Source organism: Chinchilla lanigera, unplaced genomic scaffold, assembly GCF_000276665.1.
Source record: "Chinchilla lanigera isolate Chin_1 unplaced genomic scaffold, ChiLan1.0 scaffold00015, whole genome shotgun sequence".
Classification (NCBI taxonomy): Eukaryota; Metazoa; Chordata; class Mammalia; order Rodentia; family Chinchillidae; genus Chinchilla; species Chinchilla lanigera.
This window is the reverse complement of record NW_004955416.1, coordinates 15,450,625-15,459,654: the sequence shown is the minus strand read 5'-3', so window position 1 is coordinate 15,459,654 and position 9,030 is coordinate 15,450,625. Positions and strand designations below refer to the sequence as shown.

Below are 9,030 nucleotides of genomic sequence, written 5' to 3'. Positions count from 1 at the left end.
CCAGAAACTTGAAAACACCCTCAGGAAGTGCCACACTGTGCCTCAGTGCCTCTGTGCCTAGCCCAGGGGGACAGAGGTGCCCAGGAAAGGTGCGCCTGGCAAAGGGTGCAGCATTAGAGCTGCTTCTCTCCGGGTAGATGGAACCAGGGTGCTTTACATTCCCTTCCTTTGTCTTGTCCATACTTTCCTATTTTCTATAAGGGGCACAAGCACGCATTTCTTTGGTGAAAGAAAGACAAGGAAGGAGGGAGGCCAAAAACCTTCTACAGGCCCCTCCTCAGCTAGTTTCCACCCCAAGAGTAGAGTCCAAGCCCGAGGGTAGCACCTATTGTCCTCTTTGTCCTTCCCGGGAGCTGCAGGGCCTCGGAAGCACCCCCCACAGGGCACAGACAAAGGTCCCCTTCACTCCTCAGCAGATACCCATTTCAGAGATGTAGAGACTGAGCCCCAGGTCGGGAGTGAAACCCCTGCTGGCTTGGCCACAGCTGCTGCACCGGCTTCATGGTTCAGCCTTCTCATTGGAGGAAGGACAGAGGGCAGCTTCCAGACCCAGCAACTGCCCCAGCCCAAAGGCACCACCCCCTTTTTGTGCCTCCTGACTGGCTCCCCACTTCAGCTCTTCTCCTCCTGCCCTCTCCTTCCTCAGATTGTCTCCCTCACACCCCAGCTCCCCACTCAATAGGCAGGGCCAAGCGCACCTGCTGGTCCATGCCATCCCGCCTTCCCCTAGGGCTCCAGCCCCAGCACTGGCCCCCTACCCACGGCTTCCAGCTGTAGCAAAATCTCGTGATGGGAAGGAAACCCCCAGTTCCAGGCCCTTGTCTTTCCTGGGACCTTCCCAACCACCCGGTAGGGGCCAGGTCTTGGGTCCATGGTGCCTGCAGGAGCAGCCACTCGTTCCTGTGGGGCCGCAGTGAGCCCAGCCCTGTGCCACAAGCACAGCCGGCCCACGGCTCTACGCCAGTGTCCTGCAGTGGGATTCCTGGCTCTGGGAACCAGAGGTCAGGGATGGGGCTTCTCCGGCCGTGCCCAGTGTCCTCCTCTGAGCTGGGGCTGTGGGGTTTGATCGGTGCAGGCCTGGGGACAGGCTGGCTGCTCTGTGACCTTGCCCCGGTGGCTCTCAGCTACAGTGACACTGGTCATGCTCTGGCAGGCAGACCGTGTCATCGGACTTCCCTGGCTGTGCCCTCGTTGTGGCTGTTCAGGGATGCAGAAGGGACTCTTGCAGACCACCCCACCACACATACACACACACACACACACACCTTTCCCCTAGCCCCCACCCCCGCCCCAGGACAATGCTCTGGGCTGTTTTGGCGGCCCCCACACACTCGCTTTCCCAAGTTGACACCTTCTGTGTCAGCGGGCAGCCAGGAGGTGTGAAGGTGGCCCCGGGCTCGCTGGTAATGAGAACACCACCCGGCGCTCGCCCTGCCCACCCTCCCGCCTGCGCTCCCGCAGCCCGACACCCCAGGTCCCGAGGGGCCTCGGACAGGACCAGAAGGGAGACTGGCGTCCAGAGGCCCACCACAAGGTGGCTTCATCCCTCGCCCTGCTGCCAACCCTATGCTACCTGCTCAGGGGGACAGTGGGGGCAGATTCCCCAGAGCAGACTGTGGCAGCAGGGAGCTGTTGGTGTGGGAGAGCCTGTGCTCAGCCACCAGGGTAGGCTCGACAGGGACAGCATCTGTCCTCACCCTCTGCAGGTCCAGGGCTGGGTGAACTTGAGGGGCAGCTCAGGCCCTGGTTCCCACATGGTTCCTACCTGACTTCGGGTCACTGGCAGCACCAGGCTGGCCCAGCATAGTGGTTCTGCTCGACGCAGCAAAGCCACAGGCTCTGGGCATGGAGGAGGGGTAGGTGGCCAAGCCTGAAGCTGCTGGAGACCTTGCTCTGGACTGCCTTGTGCTGGGACAGCCAGAGTGCTGAGGCTGCGCCTCCTGTCCCCTCCCTGATTCAGGGCCGCAGCTCTGGAAGGTCACCAGGACCAGCATCGTGTTGTGTGGTGCTTAGCAGGCGCTGTTAACGCTCCCCCACTCCTGGTCCCAGATGCACTGGGGCATCATTTTCTGGCCTCTTCTCATTGCACCCCAGAGCAGCTGCTCTCTGCCTCACAGGGCCCAGCCTCTGACCCTAGAAAGCCCTTCAGATTCTCCCTGGAGGCCCCGCTAGCTCCAGGCCTTTGGAGGGAACTACTACATCCTCTCACTTTTTATTCTTGGATCAAACACTCCAAGCCCTTCAGCTATTTTGCAGGTGACCTGGCTTCAAGCCCCTCACCAAACGCTCTCCCCGAGCTAGAGCTTGTCCCCAAGCCTCATCACCCATGCCCCGGTTTCACTATGTACTGTAGGTGTGGCCCTCGCTGCCTGGGGAATGGAAGCCCTCACCTCCCTAGCTTGGTTCAATTCCCAGGATGGGGCACAGTGAATTTGGAGGGTTGGCTTAGGTCTATCCTCTGTAACCATTAAATTTCAGGCCAGCCTGGGCAACACAGGGTGACAGCTCAACAAAAGGAAATAACTAAGTAAATAAAATAAAGAGCTCTCCCAGAAACCACTGACACTGGCCATTCTGTCTGCATGTTACCAGCCACAGTGCAGGTCCTTCTATTATTAAGGAGCAAAGGTGAATAGAGGTATAATACATGCTGTGTGGCTCCGGGCGTGGTGGTACATGCCTGTAATCCCAGCACTGGGGAGGCTGAGGCAGGAGGATCTTTGTGAGTTTGAGACCAGCCTGGGCTACAAAGTGAGCTCAAGGCAGCCTGAACTGCACAGCGAGACCCTGCCTCAAAAAGACGAAAAAAAGGTGCTGTGTAGCAACTAGCCACGTCAGCTCATGTCAATACACTCATGACCACGCCCAGCGGTTCCCATCTCAGGCAGGATACACCTGTGGGTGCTGGCCTGCCTCCTCCAGAACAGGTAGGTCAGCTGCTAAGAGAACTCGGAGAAAGCCCCTTGGGCTGGGGCCCACGCCGCGCTTCTCTGCTCTGAACCCAGCGCAGGTTCTGGCACAGAGGAAACTCAGGCTCCATACCCACTCGCCAAGAGGTGCCCTGTGTTAGGGTCCAGGCTGTGGCAGGCGGGTCGGGCCCCCGGGGCCAGGCCCTATCACATGAGCAGCTGTTCTGAGGCTGCCACGTAGCCTTGGCTATGCTCACCTGTTAGCAGCAGTGCCAGGCACCCGACTTCTCCTGCTTCCTCTGCCTTCCAGCTGTGGTGAGGAGCTGGAGTCCCGCTGAGGATGGCGCTGGCCAGGTCCTGGAGGAGAGAGGGGGAGATGAGGGGCACCCAAGGCCTGGGACTGGACAGTCACAGAGGGGCCAATCACTTTCCTTCCACCAGGGCCAGCGCTGAAGAAACAGCCCCCTTGCGATCAGTCTATTCCTTTACCCGCTCTGCTGCCCTGAGCTTGCTATACGCCTAACACCAGCTAAATACTACACCAGGTAGTACCTTATTTTACCCCAGTTACCCCAGTGTCAGAATCCCCACTTTATAGATGAGAAAACTGAGGGTAAGTTTCCCAAGTGCCGGAGCTGGGAACTAAACCAGGCCCCTGAGACTTAGAAACGGGCTCTAACCTCAGAGGACGCTGCCTCCCAGGACCAGCAGGGGAGCTGCTTTGGGCTCCCTCCTGGTGATGAGGATGCCACAATGTGCTCTATGCTTCAGGAACCTGGCTGAGGGGCCAGGGAAGAGCCAGGACCACACCGAGCCCAGGTGCCAGAACTTAGGCTGTGACATCCCACAGTCAGGGCTCTGGGCCAGGCCAAGCCAAGGCTACACAGGCCAGGCTAACCCAGAGAGGGAAGAGTAACAGGTACCGCATGCAGGGCCCTGTGCTTGGGCCCTGTGCTCATTAATCATCAACGTCAAACAAGGGACTTCCCTGTGGACTGATACTATAGGTGTGGGGGTGTGTTCTGGATCTTTGGAGGTCACAACTGTAGCAGAAACCACAAAGCCATTCCACCACTGCATATGCAGCTGCTTGGCTCTGCAGAAAACTAAAATCACACTACAGAGGCATCAGTAACGGACAGACTCTAGTAGGTGATTTGCAATGGAGTGTCTGAGGGTTTTTTTTGCAATGGAATATTATACTGTGGTTAAAATGTGTGACAAGTCAGGGCTGGGGATGTAGCTCAGCAGCACAGCACCTGCCTGGCAAGCATGAGGTCCTAAGTTCAATTCCCAGTACCAAAAAAAAAAAAAAGTGGGAGTCAGAAACATCAGTAAAAACACACTGAAATTCCAGAGTGTAGTCCAAGCTTTCTATGTACAGGGCTGCAGAAGGGTAGGGGAAGTAACTTCTAATGTCTTGTATCACAGTAGGGTTACTATGGTTGAAGACAACTAATTGTGTAATTTCAAACAACTAACTGAGGGGATTTTGAATGCTCCTAGCACAAAGAAATGATAAATGTTTGGGGTGATGGATAGGCCAGTTCCCCAATGTGGTCACTACACACTGTATCCATGCACTGAAATGTCAGCTGCACCCCAGCAATATGTACAATTATTATTTGTCAGTTACAGTGGTGCCCCCATTCATGAACTTAGTTTGTTCTACGATTTTGGAAAAGTTGATCATCTTTGTGTTCATGCCAGAATGGTGGCCATGGTCGTATTTACCACCCAATGCAGAGTTTGCAAACAAAAACGAAATTTGCCAAATGCTTCTGTTTGTGAACCAAACTGTGTGCAAAGAGAAGTGCCTGTGAACTTAGGTATCACTGCAGATGTTTTGAAAGCCACGTCTGTGAAACCTGATGAATGTCACTTATAACTGTCAGGTACATGTGAGTTCATTCCTTGATAGGTAATATGTCAAGAAATTTACAGTGCTGTGTGGTCTTGGATGAATAAATGATGTACTTACATTCCATCGGCCATTATTCTAACTTAAAAAGTCTAAGATTGGGCCGGGGTACAGCTCAGTGGCATGGTGCCTGCCTGGCAAGAATGAGGTCCTGAGTTTGATTCCTGGTACCAAAAAAGAAGTCTAGGATTGAATGCCCCCTCTTCTGTTAGGAGATACTATTTTTTTTTTCTTTTTTGAGACAGGGTCTTCCCATGCAGTCCAGGCTGGCCTTGAGCTCACTCTGTAGCCCAGGCTGGTCTCAAACTTGTAACAATCCTCCTGCGTCAGCCTCCTGAGTACTGGGATCATAGGCATGCGCTACTATGCCCAGCAGGAGATACTACTTTTGAAATCTTGTTTTAAACCCTCTTATATCATTGGATTAGTATGTTTTCCATTGCTATATCAAAATGTCAGAAGCTGGGTAATTTGTAAAGAAAAAAAGTTTTCATGAGGTCACAGTAATGGGGGTCCCAGAACATGGTGCCAGCTTCTTCACACACTGGTAAGGCCCTGATGGCCAGTGGCATCACTAATTTGGGAAGATGTGTAGACAAGAGATTATGAAGCAAGATAGACCTATGGAGGAGCTGGTCTTGGTCTTATTTGTTTGTTTGTATCAGGAATTGAACTCAGGGCCTTGTGCTTGCCAGGCAGGTGCTATGCCACTGAGCTACATCCCTATCCCAGTCTTGTTTTTGAGACAGGGTCTCACTATGTAGTCTAGGCTGGCCTTGAACTCACAGTGATCCTCCCGCCTCAGCCTCCTGAGTGCTAGGATTATAGGCATGCATTGCCACACACAGCCTTGGTCTTGCTCTTTGTAACAACTCTGACACCAACTAACAGGGCCTATGAAAACTGCATTAATGTTCCAAGGGCATACCCACAATAACCTACCCAACTTTCACTGCCCCCCTTGTCCCCTGTGGTACTTGGGATCGAAGCCAGGACCTTTGCATAGACCTATATCCCTAACCCGCCTTTTAAAATTTTCATTTTTTTGGTTACATGATTCCAGTACATGATGATTACACTCCTGGTGGGTCGCTCGTGCCATTACACAGCATCTTAATTCTTTCCTTCATTCCCTTCCCTTCTCTTTCCTTCCTTCTCCCTCCATCTCTCAGTTCCCTTCCTTTTTGCAGAAGACTTACCTCTTATTTCCTATTATGTTTTTTATTTTGTTCTTTATAGTTTGCTTTTCTCATATAAGAGAATCTGTGTGATATTTAAACTTGTGTCTGATTTATTTCACTTAACATTGTGAATCTTGAGGTGCAAAGTTGTCCTACAAATGACTCATCCTAGCCCCTTTTTAAAATTTGAGATAGGGTCTAAGTCACTAAGTTGTCAGACTGAACTAGAACTTGCAATCCTCCTGTCTCAGCCTCCTAGACGGCGGAGCTTATAAGTGTGCCCCAGCATGCCCAGCAATTTGACCCCTTACTAGCAAAAAGGAGTCCTGATATAGAATGGTCTGTAATCATGTGCTCTTTTGCAGGGCTTGGTGGTACACGCCTGTAATCCCGGCATTGCACGGTAAGATGTACAATGCAGAGTATGCGTAACAGACCTGCATAAGTAGTGTCTTGGCTCATGTTCCATTGCTGATTGAGTACTACAGGCCGGGTAATTTGTAAAGAAATGTGTTTCTGACAGTCTGGAGCCTGGAAGGTCCAACAGCTTGGCACTGGCATCCGGTAACGGCACGGGACACTGCATGCCAAGACAGAGCAAGCACGTTACAGCGCGCCTGCTTCCCAGCAACACCTCTTCCCGAGTGCACGTCAGTCCCAAAGTAAACAGGCCACTCACAAGTACAGCGGGCTCAGGACCCAGTCAGCACCAAAGGCACACCTCTCTCAACCCGCTGCACTGGGGACCAAGCTTCCAGCACGAGGATTCAGGGCAGGGGGACAGACCCAAAGGACACTAAGCACTGTGTGCCTTTTGAGGATTCTGAGTTTATGCAGATGCACAGCCTAGAAACTGCTGCCAGGCCAGACGTGGTGGTGCACCCCTGTAATCCCAGCACTTGGGAGGCTGAGGCAGGAGGATCGTTGTGAGTTTGAGACCAGCCTGGGCTACAAAGTGAGCTCAAGGCCAGCCTGCACTGCATGGTGAGACCCTGTCTCAAAAGACAAAAACAAAAACAAAAAAAAAAAATAGAAACTGCTGCCACCTCCAGCGAGTCACAGGGTGGTTAAGGGGACTCCAGCCTCACCTATCACACTTTTATTTCTCACAGAGAAACAGACTGATTATGTAACTCGGGTAATTAAAATTGATTTTTAAAAAACAGACATGAAAAGTTTATGCTAAGGCAGGAGGATCGTTGAGAGTTCAAAAGAAAGAGAAGAAAAATTTATGAGGCCCTCTGCTGCTTCAGGCTGCTGTGGGCTGATCTATTTTTGAATGCTGTTGTCATGGTCACCTTTAGGTGATGGCTGATGTTTTGTTTTGTTTTGTTTTTTTGTATTGGGACTCAAACTCAGGACCTTGCACTTGCCAGGCAGGTACTGTGCCACTGAGCTCTGTCCCCGGCCCTGATGGCTGATTTTTAAAATTATGTCACCCTTCTTCTCAAAAATCCTACACTTCCTATGGCTTTGGAACGACATCCAATTCCTTAGCCCAACCCCAGCCCCCCAGCGCCCCGGGGGCTCACGGCCAGGCCTCTGCTTGGACAGGTCTTTCTGGAATGTTCTCCGTGCTCCCCTCTCCCTGCTCAAACCCTACTCACGCTCAGGGCCCAGCTGCAACCTCTGCATTTCAGTGCCCAGAGCCTGACTGTCTCCGGCCCTCCCAGTCCTCAGGCTCAGCCCTTTCCCTGGCATCACAAAACCCAGACGCCTCCCTCAAGGTGTAACTGTCACTGAGAAGTTTACGTGGTCAATTTTGCTGTCAGTCATTTCTCACATCAGTCCTGTGAGTAGACACTATAGTCACTACTCCTGCTTGACTGAGTTTTGATTAAGTTCAGGTTAAAGGCCCTGCCCGAGGGCACCTAACTAGTGGCAGAGCTCCTAGTTATATAGCTGGCTGTTCATGTGTCTTCCAAGACTGAAATCTCAGGAGGGCAGAGGTGGTGACTAGCTTGGTCACCCTGGTGTGGCTGGCATTTACCAGCTGCTAAATAATTATGAACGCAATAAATAATGCCCTTAAAGTCCACTGAACGTTAGTACCTTCTTTTTAAAACGATACCAGCAAAAGGCCCATGATTCCAAGGGCTCCACAGGGCTCATCCCAGGCAGCAGGCATCTTCCCTCACTACCGGATGGGTGAGGCCACCTGGGCTCACAGGTGGTCGGTGACCTGCTAAGGCCGCATAAGGAACAGGCCAGTCTGGGGCCCATCACCCATTTCCATGGCCCATTATGCCTTCTGCAGAGAGCTGGGTTCCAAACTTCAGGCGTTGAAAGAAACATGGGCAGTGAGATGATTTTTCTCAGCGTCACTCAGCCAATCAGCAAAGGCAGGTCCTGGGGACCCCAGAGAGGCTCCCCCAAAAGCGCGCTCCCTCCCCGTGGCCATGGTAGGGCTCTGGGGTGAGTTGCTGGGCACAGCTCCCCGAGGCTGAGGATGGCACAGGAGAAAACTCCTGAAGAGGGCCCGTGAGACACGCAGGCCATGGCACCACCTGCGGGGGGCTCCCGGGCACCCACCCTGCAGCGGATGGGTGGGAAAGCGTGGAGCGCGGTGGGAGCAGGCGCGAAGCTCAGCAGCTTCGTCCAGATGTGAACTGTCCCTCCCACACTTCCCGGGCAGTGGGGGCCCCATTAAGGCCCCGAGGAGTCAGAATCCACACCTCCGCAAATGGGCCGGCTTTCCCAGGGCCCCCCTGCCCAGACCTTGCCTGGGCTCTGTGGGTTTTGACACCTCTCTGCAACCTGGCGGGGGGCCACCTCGCACCTTTGGTCGGGATAAAAGCTCCGGCCTGGAGGTGGCCCCGGCCTCCCGAGCCCGCAGCGCCGCGATGGCCCGCTCCCCGCCGCCTCCGCACGGGCTCCTTGGCCTCGACCCCTGGGTCTTCTCCCCGGGCTGGGGCTGGGCCGGCCACGCGGACTCCACGTCGCCCGCCTCCTCCTCCTCGGACTCGTCGGGCTCGTGCCCCTGCGACGGCGCCCGCGGCTCCTTGCAACCGGGACCCGC

At 53.8% G+C, this 9,030-nt stretch overlaps 1 long non-coding RNA gene across 1 annotated transcript in view; it reads right to left on the bottom strand.

Annotated features, from left to right (window-relative positions):
- The window catches only part of LOC106148127, a 15,736-nt gene extending 6,867 nt beyond the window's left edge, over positions 1-8,869 (bottom strand). The window contains exons 1-2 of the long non-coding RNA XR_001233291.1: positions 8,791-8,869; positions 3,167-3,266 (exon numbers count right to left, since the gene is read on the bottom strand). This is a non-coding gene — a long non-coding RNA (uncharacterized LOC106148127). The remainder of the gene's footprint in view (positions 1-3,166; positions 3,267-8,790) is intronic.
- Between the last annotated feature and the right edge of the window lie 161 nt (positions 8,870-9,030).